The sequence below is a fragment of the Onychostoma macrolepis genome, chromosome 04 (genome assembly GCF_012432095.1).
Source record: "Onychostoma macrolepis isolate SWU-2019 chromosome 04, ASM1243209v1, whole genome shotgun sequence".
Lineage (NCBI taxonomy): Eukaryota > Metazoa > Chordata > Actinopteri > Cypriniformes > Cyprinidae > Onychostoma > Onychostoma macrolepis.
In genome coordinates this window covers 2,552,291-2,573,250 of record NC_081158.1, presented here as the reverse complement: position 1 = coordinate 2,573,250, position 20,960 = coordinate 2,552,291, and the positions used below count along the sequence as shown (strand labels likewise).

Here is a 20,960-nt window from a genome sequence, read left to right as displayed (position 1 = left end):
GACCCCTAGAGTCAAGGTATGCATTCACCTTGATAACTTCATCTTTGTTTCCAAATGCAATGACTTCAGTTTCTCCTTGTTTAACTAAAGAAAGTTTTGGCACATCCAACTGTTAATGTCATCAATGCATTGGCAGAGGGAGTCAATATATTACACTTACATAACCCTTCCTTTCTGAGTATGACCTGAACCACTTGAACAGGAAAAATAAATAAATAAAACACACAGGAAAGATAAATAAAACAGAATTTGGGGGAAAATAAAATGGATTTCATAGGGCTCAAAAAATGTGAATACTTTTTGTTCAACTTTTAATAAACTGTTTTTAAATTGTATACATTTCATTGTTTCTATTCATTACACTTGCATTGATGAATAAATTTAATTTAACTATTTTAACAGAATTTAGAAATATATATTAAAAAAATGGAATCCAGAAAAATTGAAATGAAAACAAACAAACAAAAAAGGTCTGATAAGCACTGCACTAAACAGCTTAAAAATATGGTCCCACTTTATATTGTGTCCATAATACCTGTGAACCTACATGGGATCTAGATGTGTACGTAGCATGTAACCAGAGTGTGTGTACACATTGGTACATAGTGTCTACAGCTCTAATACTGGTGTAATTACACACATGTAACAACCCACTGAATAGAATGTGTAAGTATTATGTTTAACAGGACATTGGTAGCAACACTTTTTTTCACTTCAGAAAGTACACATGTAACAAGAATTATGTAACTACATTTTGTAACGACAAAATGTACTCACACAAGTTTTTACACTTCCACACACAGTCTTAATAATACACTTTAAATTCAGTGGAGATGGCTTTACATATAAATTGTGGTTGGTGTCCAGAATTTTACATTTTCTATTAAGTGGTCAGTTCCTGCAGTGTTACCATGTTCTTGTTACACGTGTACTTCCTGAAGTGAAAAAGTGTTGTTACCAATGTCCTGTTACACATTTGTACTTACACATTATATTCAGTGGGTTGTTACATGTGTGTAGTTACACCAGTATTAGAGCTGTAGATACTATGTACCAATGTGTACATACACTGTGGTTACATGCAACGTACACATCTAGTTACCATGTAAGTTCACAGGTATTAGGGACCAAAAATTGGAACAGATATTAAAACCCCAGATATTAAATTTGGGGGCAGTCGTAGGCCAAATGGTTAGAGAGTTGGACCCGAAGGTTGCGGGTTTGAGTTTCAGGTCAGGCAGGAATTGTCGGTAGGGGGAGTGAACGACCAGCTCTCTCCTATACCCTCAATACCACGACTGAGGTGAGACCCTTGAGCGTGTTTGTTTGTTTACCGCTCACTGCTATGTGCACTTGGATGGGTTAAATGCAGAGCACAAATTCTGAGTATGGGTCACCTTCACGTCACGTCACTTCACTTTGCTTCAAAACTCTAGGCTTCATACACTTGCTGACTTTGTAAACAACTACAAAGTAATTGGCCATCATACACTAAACTAGGGCTTCTCAATCATGTCCTGCTCTTTTTGTTCCTCTTTCCTTTAGTGATTGTGCTTGTTAATGGCAGGAGTTCATCACTAATGCTCAATCATCACTCAACTGATGACTTAATGATCAACAATGTTACATTGTAGTGTGGATTATATAAATAGAGGATTTTGTTGTGTGCCACTTTTTAAGGCAAAATAATGTGAATGTTTACTCATTTTAAAATGTCATCTATCTAAAGGAAAATGAACAAGCAAAAGAAGATGATCAACTGAAGACGAAAGAAAGACACAGACGAGAATTAGAATGTCATCATGTTCAGCAAAGGTGAGAAAACTACACTCATAGCAAGACTTCTGTCTACAAAAGCAACTACATAAACTACACCAATATTTTACAGTTATGGGATCTTTTAAGTCACAAAGGCAGATGAATGTGATTTACTTGAAAGTACAATTAAAAACATGTTAAACCAAGAGCTTCCCCAAATGTTGTAATTAACAGTCACCTGTATGATTTCACATGAGTCTCTTCAGACTAATAACTGAACTATGCAAGCGCTTCTAACTTCTGATTGCGTAGGGCACGCACCAGTGAGAAATGACAAATGTGGGAGCGCAGAGGAGAGCGCAAAACAAAACACTGGTCACAAATTAGAAGTACAAAACAAGAATTTGTAAAGAAAAATGAGACCGGTTTTTCTTTGCTAAATAATGGAAACTTTGCCACCTTTTGGCGAGACAAAATACAATAGAACCCATTAGAATCAGTGATGCTGTCTACACTGGATGCAGCGCGACACAAAAGATCAAATGATTTTTAATGGTCGCATCCAGTGTATACACACTTTAGCTGTTGTGGCACGGTGTGTTAAGTGCTAAATGGGCAAACATTTCAAATCTCAAGAGCCATCACCAGTCGCTATTTGCAAGAGGCAGTTGATGCTAGCGATGACCCTCTTGCTTGGTGGCAGAACAGTGAAGCAAGATACCCTCTCTTGGCCACGGTTGCTTAAAATGCATTTGTGCAACAAGCACACGATCTGAACGCGTAGGCTGTTCAGTACGGCTGGAAACATTGTAACACCAACAAGGTACTCCCTTAAACAGACATTGTCAGCATGTTAGTTTTTCTGTCAAAGAATCTGTATAGAAAAGCCAAGGTAGGCTTAAAGCATTTATGTTTACATTACGTTTGTTCTAATTGTTATCAGGCTAACACAGATTTTCCAGCATGTGATTGAAGCTGTTACAAATTTGTGTCAATGAATGTTTGTTTAATATTTAACTTTCTTATTTAGGCTACTTTCTAATTTAACTATATTATTTCTGTGATAGCCTATTTATTTTAGTGTTTTGTAGGCTGCGTTTTGCTGTGTTCATTGACGGAAGTGCTCAAATAAACATACACATTTGTTAAAGGGATACTCTACCCCAAAATGCTAATTTTGTTATTAATCACTTACCCCATGTTGTTCCAAACCCGTAAAAGCTTAATTCGTCTTCGGAAACACAATTTAAGATATTTTGGGTGAAAACCAGGAGGCTTGTGACTGTCCCATTGATTGCCCAGTAAATTACACTGTCAAGGCCCAGAAAAGTATGAAAAACATCGTCAGAATAGTCCATCTGCCATCAGTGGTTCAATCTGAATTTAATGATGCGACGAGAATACTTTTTGTGTGCAAAGAAAATAAAAATAAGCGCCATTTTAGAGATTATCCACTGGACGCAAACTGCGTACACTCTTCTGTATCAGCCGCTTCACAAGGATGTGCTGTTTTCGTTCAAATCAAACTGTAAATACACGTAGAATAGCGCATGTGTTGTGGCTGATACAGAAGAGCGTACGCAGTTTTTGACTTTTGACGCATCTGACTTTTTGTGTGCAAAGAAAACAAAAATAACTTTATTCAACAATTCTTCTCCTCCTCATCCCGTCTGCTGCGCTGTGCTGCCATTGTGAAGAGAGCATCACAACGTATACATGTGCTCTCCTCTGCTCATAAAAAAGGCAGAGCGCACACGTGTTCAGCGTAAGCAGCAGTACCATGCACATGCTATGTTTACATGCAGAGGACAGCATGCGTATGTGTTGTGATACTCTGGTTTTTGCATTTTGAATCAAATGCAACGTGAAATGCTTTTGTTTCAGCAGGAGTTCTCGGTGATCCTGCTTCCAGGAGAAGAAACAGCATAGAGAGGAACCCCCCTATGTGTAAGTGTTTATAGATGTACAGATGCATCCTGAAATGATGAATGAATGAGGAAATTGTGAAAAATTAAAAATGACAAATTCAAATCACTGATGGTGCTTCTGAAATTAGTGGTGGTGCTTTAACCTTAATGCACATTTATTTTTACATATATTTTGCTACGGTTATCACTACGTCAATCACTGAAGTTTTGAGAGTGAGTCCTGCATTTTACATGAGGATGTCTTTCCCTAAACTTTGCGGTGTGTAAATGGTCATTGGTCCTCTTCTCAGTATTGGTCATTGTATGGAGTGAAAACAGTATCAAATCCTCTCACAAATGCACGCGAGAGATCCACACTCGCGCACAAAATCCACAAATGCACGCAAAGGATCCACAGGGCAAGCCACAATGCCTGTTAAAACAAAAAGATGTTTTTTTTCTTTCTTTCTTTTTTTTTCTTGTTTTCTTTTTTATGTACAGCATCACATAGTTATTTTATGCATTTAAATGGTTTCATTTTTGTTTGTATTTTACAAATAAAAATAAATATATAAATAAATAAAAATAGGCATCTTTTCTAGTATAAGTGCACTGTGTTCAAACTTGTGCATTAAATTACAAAAAAAAAAAAAAAAACAGCATGCACCTTATATTGTGATCTCAAATTGCACAATATTTTAGTACATGCATTTGAGAGACGTTCTTTAATGTGATGCAGTACATACATGAATGCACTAATCGCCTTTTTGGTCATTTCATGCAGGCCCGGATTGGCCATCGGGAGCGCAGTGTTTTGGTTTTATCATATCCCCATTTCGTTTGTGCAAAAAAAAGATTGGAACATCGACATAATCATATTGCTTATATAGGCTATGTGCATGCATGTTAGGATAATAACAAAGCAGAGGAAATGTAACTGTACAGAAAAAGGCTAGCATTTTACCTTTTCTTTTTTTTTTTATTCGTCAGAATCTTACCTATATTGTTTTCAAGGCATACAGCAAGTATAGCCGATATGTAAAGAAGCAAAACAAGCGCGTTCATATGGGAAATCAGTCGTACAGCCACTGCTCAGTTCAGCTGATACGGCTTACACCAGTTCACCGGTTAATGAATCACTAAAAATAAAGCATTTCCTGTTATTTGGAAAGGGTAGTTTCTCCAACATTTAAAAGACAGACTAATACACAACAAATGAAAAGAAGAGAAAGGAATATGATCGGACCTCGGACTCGAACTCTTGTCACTAAAAGCAACATCGTATGGCCGCAAACCACGGCACTACAGAAACGTGATACTTGCAGCATACAGCTCACTGCATTTCACAAACATAAAGGATCATAAAATTGTACAATTTGTGCACATAAGACAAAGAAGAAGAAGATACACGTGTAACTAATGAAAAAAAATCTAAATATCACATGATAAAATTCCAAATATTGGTCGCAATATTGTTGGGAAAACAAATCAGGGTTCTTAAAGTGGATCACCATTCAGATCGACATTCTACTACACACGTCTGACCGCCGACTTCATTCACTCCATGGGTAAAGTGTACAGATAGGCTTGTGTGCATTTGTGAGTTAAGGCCGCGGAATGACAGTCTCGAAAGAATACAAAAGCACATATTTATAGACATTCTTAAGGCAGAACACTAATTCAAAGGACTGGCGATTTGTTGTGCATGAAATAATGGGTACAGATACAGTATTTGAGGATCATTCTGTGAGCAAAGAAACAATGCACTTGCCTTTGCCTGGATTCCCGTGTGCGCGTGTGGATCTCTCACGTGCAGGTGTGGATCTCTCACATGCATTTGTGGGAGCATTTGATACTGTTTTCACTCCATATCATTGATCAGTTTCATACAAATGAAAAACCCTTTTATTGTTAATGGATATAAAGTACTGGGCCCGTATTTATCAAGCCTCTAAGAATTACTCTCAAGAACACTGCTAAGAATTGACTTAAGTGTAAAAAAATTCTTGGTTCAAAGCTGCGGTTAAAAGTTAGTTATCAATCATCTTGTCACGAATCTGGTCTGCACTTCCGTCCATTCACCACCAGAGGTCACTCGCTCACCACATGGACTTTCACACCACACACCACATGGACTCCATTTCCCATCATCCAACACTGATCACAGCTGTCACCAATCACTCATTGCACTAATCACACGCACACCTGATCCCACGCACATACTGATCACACACGCTTTATAAGCCTTGGACTTTCTCTGCCTCTCGGCCGAGTATTGAATGCGTTTACCGCTCCCCAAGCCGTAGCAACTCTACAGAGCCCGTGTTTCCTGGATTAACCCTTTCTGTGTCATTCCGTGTTTCTGTTCTGTTCCTGTATTGTCCTGTGTTTTTCACTCCCCTAGTGTCAGCTGCTTTACGGAACGTTTGTTATTTTCTAGTCTGTGTTCCCTGTATTTACCCCTGTCTATCTGTTCGGACACTGTTTGCACCCCATTCTAGCCCGTGTTCCCTGGATTATCTCTCTGCCTGGCCCCTTCGGATACTGTTCGCTGTCGACCGACCTTTGCTTGCTCTAGGATTACTCTTTGTCTTGTCTCTACCATACCTGTTTGCCATTGTTTCGACCCTGCCTGTACGACCACGTCTCTGCCTAATAAAAACTTGCACATGGATCCGCACGTCTCACTTCTCGTCAGCCCCGTTACACATCTCAGTCGTAATTTAAGCGAAGTGTAGGACTAAATCTTAAGTGTCAGTCTTAGAGATGATTTACGACACTTTGTTGTGCCACAAACGGGATTTTGGATGACGACATATGCATGGACCAATCACATTTACATTTACATTTATGCATTTAGCAGATACTTTTATCCAAAGCGACTTACAGGCTATACATTTAAAAAAAAATTTTTATCACTGAATAGATTTCCTTAATTAAGAATATTCTTGGATAAATTCACATTGAATGGTTAAATTCCTAATTGAAGTTTACATTCAACATATATTTGACAATAAAGAATTTTCAAGAGAATACATTATGGCAAGGAAACAAAGCATTATCAGAACTGATAATGCCGATAGACAATAGTAGTGTATCGACGATAGTCAAAGATATCACCTGTTGCTGATGCCTTTGACGACAGCAAGACAATTATTATTATTATTATTATTATTATCCATCAAAAATATTGGCGCCTATCTTTAGTAATGCAGCACGGAGAGCCGCTTCAGAAACTAGTGGCCGCGATCAGCTCCGGTGGCTGTGTCAGAGCCGTAACGCACTGCAGACTTGTGCAGTGTATGATGAATAAATCTCTTACCCCTTATTTACAGTGTAGATCGTGTAATACTCGCGCTAGACTCAGTGCTAAGTCAGTTATGATGTTCTTTGGTAATGTAAATGTTCTTTGCTCGTTTTGAATAACTGAGGAAATGTAACCGTTTCAAGAACATTCACAACCACTTGTCAACACGGGCGTCTATTTTTGTTGTCTCTTTTTATTTATTTTTGTTGATTGATTGATTGATTGTGAAACCTTGGCTTGTGCCAGGGTTGCCACACTATTTGGAGCAAAAAAGAAATTCAAAGCTGATGTGTGAGATGACTGCACTGGCTACGTGCTTTGAACAATCACTCTGTCTGCATACAGTGCACACATACTATGCTGATGAGAAAATTTATGTCATAAGAACTGTATACAGACCCTAGGCCAGCGGTTACCAACCAATCTCCTGGAGCCCCGCAACTCTGCACATTTTGCCTCCTTAATGTCTCCTTAATCAAACACACATGATTCAGATCTTCAGTTCATTAATAAAGACTCCAAGGCCTGAAATGGGTGTCAGACTAAGCAAACATGCAAAATGTGCAGTGTTGGGGAGCATACATGTAAGAACCAAAGTATATCTTAGGCTTAAGACACATATTGCAGTTCCTTTAGGATATTTGAGACATCTCTAAATGGTCCCTAGATGTTCTTCAGAGGGTTGCTTCAGGTTTGTAAGTAAATGGGGCCTCATGGTCTTTTCATTTTTACAATCACAGTTTACATTGTGACATATTGTAACATATCGTGTGCTGTGTGTTTCAGTGAGTGATTTGAGGATCGTTCTTCTGGGTAGGAGTGTATCAGTAACCAGCCGAGTGGGAAACTTCATCTTAGGAAGAGCAGCGTTTGAGACTGAAGCTCCTCCAGCTGATGTAGAGCAGTACAGCGAGAGAGTCAGAGGAAAACACATGACTGTCATCAACACTCCTCTCCTGCTCAACCCAGACCTCACACAACGTCACACCACACAAGGATTGAGAGAGTGTGTGTCTCTGTCTGCTCCAGGACCCCATGTGATCGTTCTAGTCCTCAAACCTGATGAGTGTTCAAGAGAAGAGAAAGTGTGCATGGAAATAGTGCTCAACTCTTTCTCTGACACTGTTTTTGAACACACCATGGTGCTCACAACACAAGAGCCAGAAAGTGCTGAGCCAAATGAAGTGAATGATGTTATAAAGGAAATCATTAAAAACTGCTGTAACAGACACTACAGACTGGAAAGAAACAGCACTCCTGCTGATCTTATAGCGACATTTGAGGAAATTGTTCAAAGGAATGATGGATGTCACTTGATTTGTAACAAATATTTATATTTTGCTGTAGAAGCCACAGAACAAGGTGAGTGAACAAAATGTTTTACTTGTAATTACACATTTTATTCTGCAGTCACATCATATTGAATCAAGTTATCAGCATGTGTGTGTGTGTGTGTGTGTAAACACTAGAGGTTAATAGTGGTTATTCCTTATAAAAACTCCTTGGGCCACCCTGGCCAATAACTGATTAATCGACTCATAGTTTTTATAATGTATACTGAATGAAAACAAACATAACACTTTATATTTTTGTAATAAAATAGTGCTGAACTTTATTACAAAAATATAAGAAAAAGACAAAGAAAAAAAAAGTGTACTTTTTAAATTAAAGTGATAGTTCACCCAAAAATGAAAATTCTGTCATTAATTACTCACCCTCATGTCTTTCTAAACCCGTAAGACCTGCGTTCATCACAAATTAAGATATTTCTGATAAAATCTGAGAGCTCTCTGACCCTCCGTAGACAGCAAGGGTCCTACCATGTTCAAGTTCAGAAAGGTACCAAGAACATCGACTAAATAGTCCATGTGACATCAGGGGTTCAAACATAATTTTATGAAGCTATGAGAATTTTTGTTGAATTTGAATATTTTTTGCTGCACTTGAATATGTGCAGATCAAAGCACACGCATGTGTCATGGTACTCTCCAAAATGGCGCTATGGTGACCCGGAGGAGAGGAGTTGTTGAATGAAGTTGTTATTTTATTTTTATTTTTTTGCATACAAAAAGTATTCTCGTAGCTTCATAAAATTACGGTTGAACCACTGATGTCACATGGATTATTTTAATGATGTCCTTGGTATCTTTCTGGACCCTGAACGTGGTAGTTCCCTTGCTGTCTAAGCAGGGTCAGAGAGCTCTTGGATTTAATAAAAAATATCTTAATTTGTGTTCTGAAGATGAATGAAGGTCTTACGGGTTTGGAATGAGATGAAGGTGAGTAATTAATAACATAATTTTTTTTGGGTGAACTGTCCGTTTAAATAAATATTAATCTATTTAAAGCACACTAACTTTATGAAAGCCACAGAAAGACAAACTTTTAGCCAAAAAATTATCAAAATGCCAACTTTTATTAAATCAACTAAAAGTAGACATAAACTGTCTCAAGATCTAAGCAAAGGGTGATTAAACAACTCCATTACCATCTTCACTTGTTACAAACCAGTTTGCCTTTTTTTTTTTTTTTTCAGACATCTACAAAAGCTTGTATTGAGAATTAACAGAGGTTTAACTGTAATGTTGATGCTTATTGAAAGTAATAGTTAAGTGGTTTAATAGTTTATTTGAACTTCTTTTTAGACTGAGGCAGATTCAGACAGTGATTTCAGAGGGCCAGTATAAGTATAAGGGTATAGTATAAGGCAGGACTAGTCAACTGGCGGCCCGCGGGCCAAATCCGGTGTTGTGCCCAATTCTGACCCCTGCCAGATTATTACCCCCCTAGCATTGGTAGGTTTAGGGTTAGGTGTAGGGGAGGGGTTAGGATTAGGCAATCAGATAGTGATTTCAACAAGAGGGGTAATCATTTTGCAGGGGGTCGAAAATGGGCACAACACCAGCCTGCCAATCTTCTTCATATAGCCCGAGTGAGAAGTATGTGTAAGTCGCATATATGCCTTGAATTGTTGTCCACAAGGTGGCAACACTGGCCCGGGCCATCCGAAAAAGAAAAGAAAGAGACGCAACAACAACAATCTACTGAGACCGCAACATCAATAGACGGCAGCGTTGACAAGCGTTTATGAGGGAGATATGAGATATTCACAACTTATTCACAACTCTAGTTTAACCGAGTATAAAGACAGTGTTATCGATCATAACTTCTGCCGAGAAATAGCGCAAACCCTGGATGAAAATTATCATCAAATGAAGTATAGTTTGAAAGGCTGCGCGTTGTTCACATCCGCTGAGATGCTTCAGACAGACTGCCAGTAGCGCTTCAACTGACAAAACACACACTATTATGTCAAAATTTGTGGTTTTGGCCAGTTACCTCATAAACGTAGTCTTAACTGAGTTATAAAGTCTTAAATGACCGTAAAGAGTTTGGAGAAAATCATATATGTGTCAGATCCATGTCTGGTTTTTAAAGAGACAGCACTGCTTTTAAAGTGAAACTTGCTGAAGTCTGTCATTGATGTAAATCAAAGAACAAAAGAAAAAGAGAAATCACTCGACTGCTCTAGTCGCTGATTAACATTTGTAGTTTGAATAAAAATGTACCTATATAGTTTATGCATATACAATTTATAGTTTATGTGAAGATTGTTCTAAAATCACTTAAATTAAAAATTGTTATATATTGTAAATATATTTCAGAGCCTATCAAATGTTAAAAAAATAATGGCTTTCAATTATACTGTATTGCTGAATAGATATAATTAATAGGTAAAATTGAGGGAAAATGCATTTAATAGAGACACCAGTAGCAGTACTGGTATCAACTCTTCATTAATAATAGGCTACTTAGTAAAAAGATGCCATTAAAGACATATTTAAAATCTACTATCTTTATGTTGTTTCTACATTAATTTGGAGTTTCAATGTGAAATTATGACGATATAAATATATGATTAATCATGATTAATTACAGAAAAATGTGTGATTAATTAATTCTTTTTTTTTAATTGATTGACAGACAGCACTCTGTTAACCTTTTATAGATCTTGGTGTTGGTAATATTAGTTCATTTTACTGCTGAATATGCGTTTCAATTTAATTTCAAATGTTATAGCCCCTACCTAATTCTGGCTTAACAGGGTGTCTGTGAAACCAGACCCTTGTGTTCTTATAGGATTTCTACTATAGGATAGACAAGGTCTGCTAGGAGCAGGAAAATCACCTACTAGTTTCTTTTTATTAATAATGATTTTGTTCTTTGCAAAGTCACAGTAAAGATTTAGATCATCTTTAGATTACAAATGTCTGGTATACCTGTAATTTAATAATTTCTGGAATTTTTTAGAAAACAGCTTAATATTCAACCTGTATAACATACTTTACTTTTTAAAATATGTAATGACTATGTTATGAACATTAGGCTTTTTCACACAAAATGTATGAAGTTATGTCTAGTACCACCATGCATAGTTTAATGATACTGTATTAATAACAATAACTATAGTAACTAATAACTGGATGTTCAAAGTATTATTTCATTTTTCTTTTAACCAGCAGAGGTGGGAAAAGGTCAGAAAAAGACAATTAGACAGTGCCAGTCTGCTGTTAACAACAATCAAAAAATGTCAAGAGAAAACACAAGCAGCAAAACCATGGAAACAGACCACAGCAATGGAAAGGCCTCAAGTGTTGTACATAATATAAAGAACAACTGGAGCAGAATAATAGAAGATGGAAGCAATGAAAACCTACCCATGTTTAAACTCCACCTGGATGAAACATGGCAGAACAGTGATGGATTCTGCAGAAGAAGCACATTTGTAAAAGACACCACAAAACCAAACAAGACCATTATGATGATCGGAGACACAGGTGCAGGAAAAACCACTTTAATTAACAGCATGATCAACTACATTCTGGGAGTGCAATGGATAGACGACTTCCGGTTTGTGCTGATAGATGAATGGAAGCAGACATCAGAGATCACAGCGTATCAGATTAATCACATGGATGGTTTCCACACTGAATATTCTCTGACTATTGTGGACACACCAGGCTTCGGTGACACCAGAGGAATTTCACATGACCAGAAAATCACAAAACAGATTCGGGATTTCTTTTCTGCCCGAGGAGGATCGACTGCATTGATGCCGTGTGTTTTGTAGTACAGGCTTCACTTGCCCGTCTGACACACACACAGAAATACATCTTTGACTCCATTCTTTCCATATTTGGGAAGGATATCGCTGAAAACATCCTTGTGATGGTCACTTTTGCAGATGGGAAAACACCTCCTGTTCTCGAGGCCATCAAAGTCTCTGAGGTGCCCTGTTCTACCAACGAGTCTGGAGAACCACTTCACTTCAAGTTCAACAACTCTGCTGTGTTTGCTAGCAATAATAAATCTGAAGAGGATGATGACTCTGATTGTGAAAACTTTGACCAAATGTTCTGGAGGTTGGGATTTTCTAGCATGAAGAAATTCTTCACATCTCTTAACAAGATGGAAACCAAGAGCTTGTCTCTGACACGGGAGGTCCTAAAAGAGCGGCAACAGCTAGAAGTGCTTGTGGAAGGCCTCCAGCCCCAAATCAATGCTGGTCTGACAAAACTAGGTGAAATCAGGAAAACAAGAGCTGCTCTGGAGCAGCACCAGGCTGAAATGGATGCAAACAAGGATTTTGAATATGAATTAGAAGTGACTGTCCCAAAACAGATCGAAATCAAAACAGGCTACTACGTAAACAACTGCCAGATTTGTCACTTCACATGTCATGATACATGCACTAGTGCAGATGACAGTGATAAATATAAGTGCTCTGTTTTTAAAGATGGAGTGTGTCAAGTCTGTCCAGGAAAGTGTGCCTGGAATGTGCACTTTACTCAGAAATACAAATGGACTTATGTCACAGAAAAGAGAAAAGAAACCTATCAGGATTTAAAGAAGCGATTTGAAGATGCATATGGACAGGTCATGTCAAAAGAAAAGATCTTTGAAGAGCATGAAAAGGATCTAATGGTTGTCCAGGATATTGTGACCTGTCTGACTGAACAATCTCAAAAGTCCTTGGAGCGGCTGCAGGAAATTGCTCTCAAGCCCAATCCTCTGTCCACCCCTGACTACATTGATCTGATGATTGAGTCTGAGACACAAGAAGCCAAGCCTGGATTTAAAGATCGCATTCAGTCTTTACTGGACGTCAGGAAGAAGGCAGCGATCATCAGTAAAGTTTCTACAGGAGGGGCGCTTACAGAGGATTGGAAAGAATACAAATCTGAAACAAGAAAAAAATCAAGCAGCTTATGATCCTAGAGTCTTGTTCAGGTGAAGAGGATGAATAATGTTGGGAAAAAAGCATATATGAAACAAATCTGTAATGTATTTGAGTAAAACTTTAACTCTTTATCTACAGTTAGTATAACTATAAACAAAAAATTGGGTTTTGTGTTAAGATGCTCTGCATGCATTTGCATGGTATTTAAAATACTTTCATACTTTAGAAAATCATACATCCAAACATGATATGTTATATTGAATGAATTGAATATGTTATTTATGATACAACTGATCAGATTTCATGAGAATACAGTTCTGGGATTTTACTTCTAGTTATTCATTCTGCATGATCAAGAAAAACATGGAAGTAAAGAATTCTAACATAAGACCAGCGGGCCCCTGGTGGCAGAGTCGGCGGCCCTCCGGCGGATGCCGCCCACCCGCGGTTCACTGGCGTTTTGCTCATCGTTATTCCAGCAGACCGGTTTATAATTACTGTTTGCTGGCGGCCCACGGTCGGTCCATGGGTCATATTAATCTTTTCACACATCATCCATCTAATATAACTGGATACTGATTGGTTATTTTATGCAATAATGAATCAAGTACACAACTCTTAATAACCATTGTAAATTTATTAATAATATTGATTAACATACGTTAAAACCATAAACATTTTAGACTATATGTTGAAATATTTGACAAAACCACATTGAATATCTGTAACAATAAATTAGGTTTATGTGTATATTATTTAAATAACTTTAAATATTATATATATATATATATATATATATATAGTGTATATAAGAAATCTGGGACTTATCGTTAGCAGGATAGATATATACAGAGATAGACATTTATAAATAAATATAAATAAATTATAGCATTTAATAAATATAATATTCCATAAATATAACATTTTGAATAAATATTAATATATTAAGATAAATATAAACATTTACATTACAAAATCATTTGAGCTTCAGTATTATACAACAAACTGTGTAACACATCCTGGAGTTATTATTAACAAGATACAGATATTATACTTTAATATACAATACACACACACATATATATTCAGTATTATTTCTGTACTATACTATAAATAAACAATCATTTAAGCCTCTTTTGCCTGCCGTCCTCTCGATCAGCAGATCCCTTTAAAAGCTTCGAAACCATTTCTTGGAGGCTCCCTTCTGCTGTCTCTTTTGTAGCGGGGTTCTTTCTTATCGCTCCTGAAATAACAGAATCATCAGTCATCATTTTGTTCATCATCAGCAACTAGTTTGTTAGCAACTAGAAAAAGTATTTTATTGAACATCATGACTACATTGATTTGATCAAATATACAGTAAAAAGTATATTATGAAATATTTTTACAGTTTAAAATAATGATTTTCTATTTTAATACATTTTAAAATCTAATTTCTGAATGTGATGTCAAAGCTAAATTTTCAGCATCATTACTACAGTTCTCAGTGTCAAATGACCCTTCAAAATCATTCTAAAATGCTGAATTATCATCAATGTTTTTATATTAATATTAACATTAATATTTTTGGAACCTGTGGTACTTTTGGGGGATTTTTTGATAAATAAACAGTTATAAGGAATAGCATTTATTTGTAAGAAACTTAACTTGTAATAAACAGTTTGGAATCTAGGTCTAAAGACTTTTCTTTAGCATGGCTATATTAAATTGACAAAATGACAGTAAAGACTCTTATATAATTTTTTTAAAAAGGTCCCACTTTATATTAGGTGGCCTTAACTACTGTGTACTTACATTTAAATTAATCATTTGGTACAATGCACTTATTGTGTACATACATATTTTTACATTGTACTTATATTTTTTAAAATACCTAAATGTAATTGCATCTGTAATTAATTTCTGTAATTATTTATAATTACACTGTTGACCCATCCCTTACACATTAACCCACCCTTAAACCTACCCAGACCACCAAACCTGTCCCTAACCTCACCCGTATCCCACCGCAAAAGTGTTTTCCAATACAATATGAACACAATAAGTACATTGTACTTATTTTTGATGTAAGTACTTAGTAGTTAAGGCCACCTAATATAAAGTGTGACCAAAAAAAAAAACACATATATTTTTTATATTTTGAATGAATGCTGTTCTCTTTTTTTTTTTTTCATTTGTGTTCATCAAAACAAGAAATGAATGAATTACAAGCTATTTTTAAAAGGTCTGTCATTTTTCACCAGGAAAACCAAAGGTGTTACAGGGTTTTCAACACAGCATAAAGGTTAAGGCATTCATGAATACAATCATCTACATTGGATTTTTTTCTAAAAGGTGTGTTGAAGCCAATGGTTAAACTTGTTTCAAGGTCAGGTTTTTTGTTTTTTTTTTGCCAGAAAGTTAATGATAATTATAACTTAATAACTAAAGATAATAACTTACTGTGAACAATGTCTTTCAGTGCTAGCTGCCTGAAGGAGATCTTCTGTCCCAAGCCTGGACAGGTCATTAGAAAAAATGCAGGTGTGGTGAAATGCAGTTAGTGTGGGGGGTTTGCCGCTGTTTGGTTGATCACGCCCCCTAGGTAATTGTGTGTTATTGCATCCTAGTTATGGGAATGTATATAAAGGGGGAGGCAAAATAGAAGGGTGTTACGTCATACTCAGCTGATCGTACTTTCGGCGTTGCGTTGCGTTGCGTTGCACGAGGGGTATGTATTGGCATTTTTTCATCTAGGTTGTAGACTTTTTAATAGTGATTTTTAACTGTTGTTGTTTGATATTAGTAATCCCTGCGACGCTGGCATTTGGTTCGGGCGCATGTTGCACCCGTATTTGGGAAATCGCCGGTCCTCTGCTGTTGCGTTTCTCTGTATTTGAGAAACGCGGGTGCCGTCTGCTTGAGTGATTGCCGCTGCCTGTATGTGATCTATTGAAGTAGGGGCTGTTGGATAGATGATGTGGCTCCCATTATCCGGTATGTATGTACAACCCACTCTCCAGCCCGCATAAAAGGGTATTAGTTTGGGTTGTAACTTTTTCTGTGTCCTAGGTATTTAAATCATCCTGTGAGCGTGCCTGCTTTTGTGCTCCCGGTGCTGCGCGGCCTATAGCAGGGACTACGGCATGGCTTGAAATTTCAACGCTGCTGTTTTGCTTCTATAAATTGTTAATCCAGTTGTTTCTCCTTAATATTGTATTATGTTGGCCTTTGTTGATTTTGTTTTGCTTTAATGCATGCTTTGCATGCAAGTTTTTTTGGTTAATTATTTGGTTTGCATTCAATTAGTTGTTTTGCATTTGTTTTCTTTGCAGTCAATTTATTTGATTGGCTGCATTTGTTAACTTGTTTTGTTTGAATGGATGTTTGGATGTAATTATTTTGTTTGCATTTAAGGTTGTTATAGTATTCATGTTTGTTTTGTAGTTAATCATTTGGTTTGGTATTTAATAATTTTTTTCCTTTGTTTTGTGGCAACAAGTCTGCGTTTTGGCGTTTGCTGTGCTTTAATTGTCTGTCTGATTTTCTTTCTTTTGTTGTATTTGGGGGGAGCAGGGGCTTGGAGAAGGCAGGCTGGCTGTTCCCGTGCAGAAATATCCCTCTTTTCCAAAGTGGTGTGGCTTTGCAGTGAATTTCCTTGGGTGTAAGTGTGGTCTTGTACACGTGTGGGTTTTCAGTAGTACGGGCTCTATTGAAGCCCGGTGTCTAGCCGCCTCCCTATTGCGAAGCTCCTGCTCTTCTGGCTTTTTGTTGTTTTGTATGATTTTCACGGCAGTTCTTGTATCTGCTGAGTATAGTTTTCCCTTTTTCCTTATTGAATAAGATTCATTTTAATTGAGAAATTGTTTAATAAAGATTTGTTATTTTTTATACAAGGCATTCACGTCTCTGGGTCATTTTGTGAGAGGGGGTGAACCTGTGGGTTTTCCCGGGTGTTAATTTCCCGGGTGGCGTAGTCATGATTGTGTGATTTAGTAGCAAAGTTTCAATGTTTAGTAATTCTTTTAACCCTTTGTAATCTTACATCGCCACTCGTCACACAGGCAAGCATCCTCCTCACAGAGTCTTTTATCGTCTTCCCCCCCCTTTTACAGCCAAAAACCTAACCTGTAAAACAAACTGGCCATAGTTAGTGATCTTTGTAGACTTAAAGCGTGTACAAAATAAAACAATCTCTATTTTGATTCATCCCATAGACAGAGCCCGAAATATGACAGCACCATATAATATATTAAGTGTCACTATTTTAAAGTCTGTAGGTCTTCATTTATAAACACTGTGCATGCACAAATATACACAAAAGACCAAAAATACTATTGCAGCATCCAGGTTTTCCCCTACTTACTGTATCTATAGCACTATATGTTACGTGGGTACTGATGACTCAATTTCCCATGACATTGCTACATACTAGCATTTATCACCACTGATATTTATAAACAAAAGGCAGAGACATTGCTAAACACTGAGAAATAAATAAATGGCCTATTCTGTTACACATCCCCACAACGCGGCTCAACCAATCAGAATCAAGGAACGGAACTATCTGTTTTATAATAACTGATTGATACTTGAACCAACCTTATTTTTTTTATTTTTTTTTCAGCAAAATGCTTATTTACACTAACTTGAGTCAAATTCTTTCTCAATAGTTCTGTTGTGTTCAAGTGAATTATTTCTTAGGTAGCAATATTTTTACTTAAGGATTTTTCAGTACTCTTTTCATCACTGCCAGTTAAACCAAAATTTGGTTTTAGCACATAAGTGGTTTTATAATTCTAAAAACTTGTGTGCATATAACATCTTTCTTGCATGTATGAACACTTTGTACGCCAAAAGCATACTTTACACAAGTATATTCCTGTGTTTACGTCCCTGAGGTTGAGTAAGGGATAATGTACAGAATAAAGTCTTATACAACAGCTTTGTGTCAGACTGCTTTGTTATCTTATGATCCATTACAGTGTACAAAACAATCGTTGCAAAATGGCAGCAGTGTTTGTATGATACAAGAGTGTGTCAGCAATACCAGGATGACATATTTAAATAATTGTACACATAATATTGAATTGAGTTTTAATATTTTATTTGCTAACAAAACGCAAAGCTTCCACCAAGAAAAAAACTGTTCTTAGCGAGCGTATAGCACTGACTTCTGTCATATGAGCCTGTGTTATTAGCTTTTACCAGTTGTTATCAGGGAATAACAATGTGGTGATTGACCAATCAGAATCAAGCATTCCACAGCGCCATGTAATAATGGTATATAATGTGTTTCATGTTTAATATCATGTTCTTGCCAAATTACCAATTTCTCCCGTAGCTCAACATCATCAGAAAGCCGACGTTCAAGCTCCTCTAGCATCAGCCTGTTCTTCAGAGGCAGAGCTATGTCCTCATGATACGCTTTGGTCAACTGCATTAGTAGGTTTTGGGTTACGGTGGTCTGATGCTGCAGTTCTCTGACATCCTCCGCCAATTTCCTCAGGTGCTGAAGAATCAACCTATGAAAATCTTAAACATCACATTGGACTTTGGAGTGAATAACAATATAAAAACCATTACAAAAACAGTTTTGAGAAATGAAATTCACTATTTTATGTTACAATTACCTTCAGATTGTCGACCAGCAGGGCCAAGTGATAGGGAGGATTGAGCTATATGGGGGACAGAAATTTGTTAAATTATTCATTTAATATTATTTATTAAAATTTATCTTTTTCAGGGGTGTCCAGTCTAGCTCCTGGAGGGCCACTGTACCACAAAGTTCAGATCCAACTTCAATCAAACACACTTGAAACAGCTAATCAAGGTCTTCAAAAAATTCATTGTCGCTCCAGGAGCAGGACTGGACTCCCCTGATCTAAGTTTTAAATACAAGAGCTGCACAATTGATCAAAATAAAATAAAAATTATGAAATGGCTAAGTGTAATTATCAAGTCATCAAAGGATGTTTTTAATTAAATGTATTGTCTGATGCACTGTTCATTTACATGTGTGCAGCTCATAATCTGAATAGCTCAGTTGACAATAAATGGTCCAACTCCATCTCTGCATATGCTGTCATTCTGAGTTCCTTACAGAAGTTGATTTATACTATTACACCTATCTTATTTACTGAAACATTAGGATGACAGTTCCAGTATTTCGTAACCGACGGTATGATTCAATCATTGTATAAAAGTTTGTGGACATCTCCTTATGGTTTCCTACCCCAGTGAAAGCAAATATTGATGTTATTTCACACAATCACTTTCTACAGACATTTAAAGACGTCCTTTTTAATCTGGTCTTGATGTACTTGCACTAAACCCAGACCTGAACCTAAGTGATTCTGCACTGCTCATTCAATTTTAATGGTAGTAGAATATAGCAAATATATCAAATAAAAAATTTTTAAAAAACTTTTCTCCTATTAATATGTTGTTAAATAAGAGATTACTCAATTTAAGTGTATTGATCATTTGGTAATAAAAACAATATTTTTATTTAATAAAAAAGATAAGTTTGTCCATGTCCCTTGAATGGTTGTCCACCCTGTCATATTGGGGAATCCGCCCCTTTAAGAAAAGGCCATCCCCTGTCTCTTCAGTGGCGGGAATTGCAATGGCTGAGGTGATAGCTGTCACAGTTTGTTGTAAGCTAATATTCTAATTGAAGCTCAAAATGTCTACCCTGTCAGCCACTTAGACTCGATAGAGTGGACATAAACATGACAGGGTGGACATAGCATTCATTTGTAGTAAATATTGCTAAAAACTAAAATGAATGGGGGGGGGGGGGGCATATATCAATTTGATTGAGGATGTAATTATATTATTTATTATTATTATATTATTTTTTATATAACCCTGTTTAGGAAGGAGACATAATACCTTTCAGAAAATATAATTTGCATCTTAATTTTGCAATGAAAACGTCTTTAAGCCTGAAAGATTAAAGCAGTTGTAAAAGCTTGAAGTTTGAAAATTTAGATAGATAGGCAAGATATATGTTGATAACATTTCTGGCATGATTAGCAATTTTCTAGCATGTTTGTAGCATGGTAAGCATGTTGTTAGCATGGTTAGCATATTAATTAGCATGTTTCTATCACAATTAACATGTTGCTAGCATGATTAGCATAAAGTTAGCATGTTGCTAGCATGATTAGCACATTACTAGCATGTTGTCAGCATGATCAGCAAGTAGCTTGTCAGTGATCTACGGCTCTGTGTATTAAATGCCGCTTCATCTGAAAGCAGGTGATGGAGATTTACCACTAATCACGGAACCGGCTTTACTGACGAGATGCGCACGATCATCGCGTTCGATATATCGCCCAGCCCTTATTCATAACATTTCAAACTTCAAAACATCAACATCACAACTTTCAAAACATCCATAGAACTGCAGCACAAGCCTGTTAATTTTCCATCTGTTTCACAGCTGCAAATATTTAGATCACCTCTCAAGAATAAAACAAAGGTATGTGAACAAAATGCAAGTTTTGGGCATTTGCAATCCATATTAAGCACAATATTTCAATCATAAACAGTGTGACAAAACATTGTAAAACACTTAAAGTGCCATATTAAAAGATCAAATTCAGCAATCACCATATTAATGACGCATAATTTACATAGAAAAAAATGTAGCCTATTAGTAGCTAATAGTGAATGTTGAAATGAACACACTCTAACAAGGAACGATACTTCTACAGTTTGCATTAATGCTACGAATGGACTCTTATTGTTAAATGTTACC

The 20,960-nt window shown here is 36.6% G+C and overlaps 1 pseudogene; it reads left to right on the top strand.

Moving 5' to 3' along the window:
- Positions 1 to 19,877, top strand: part of LOC131539509 (uncharacterized) — a 40,116-nt pseudogene extending 20,239 nt beyond the window's left edge.
- Positions 19,878 to 20,960: the final 1,083 nt, after the last annotated feature.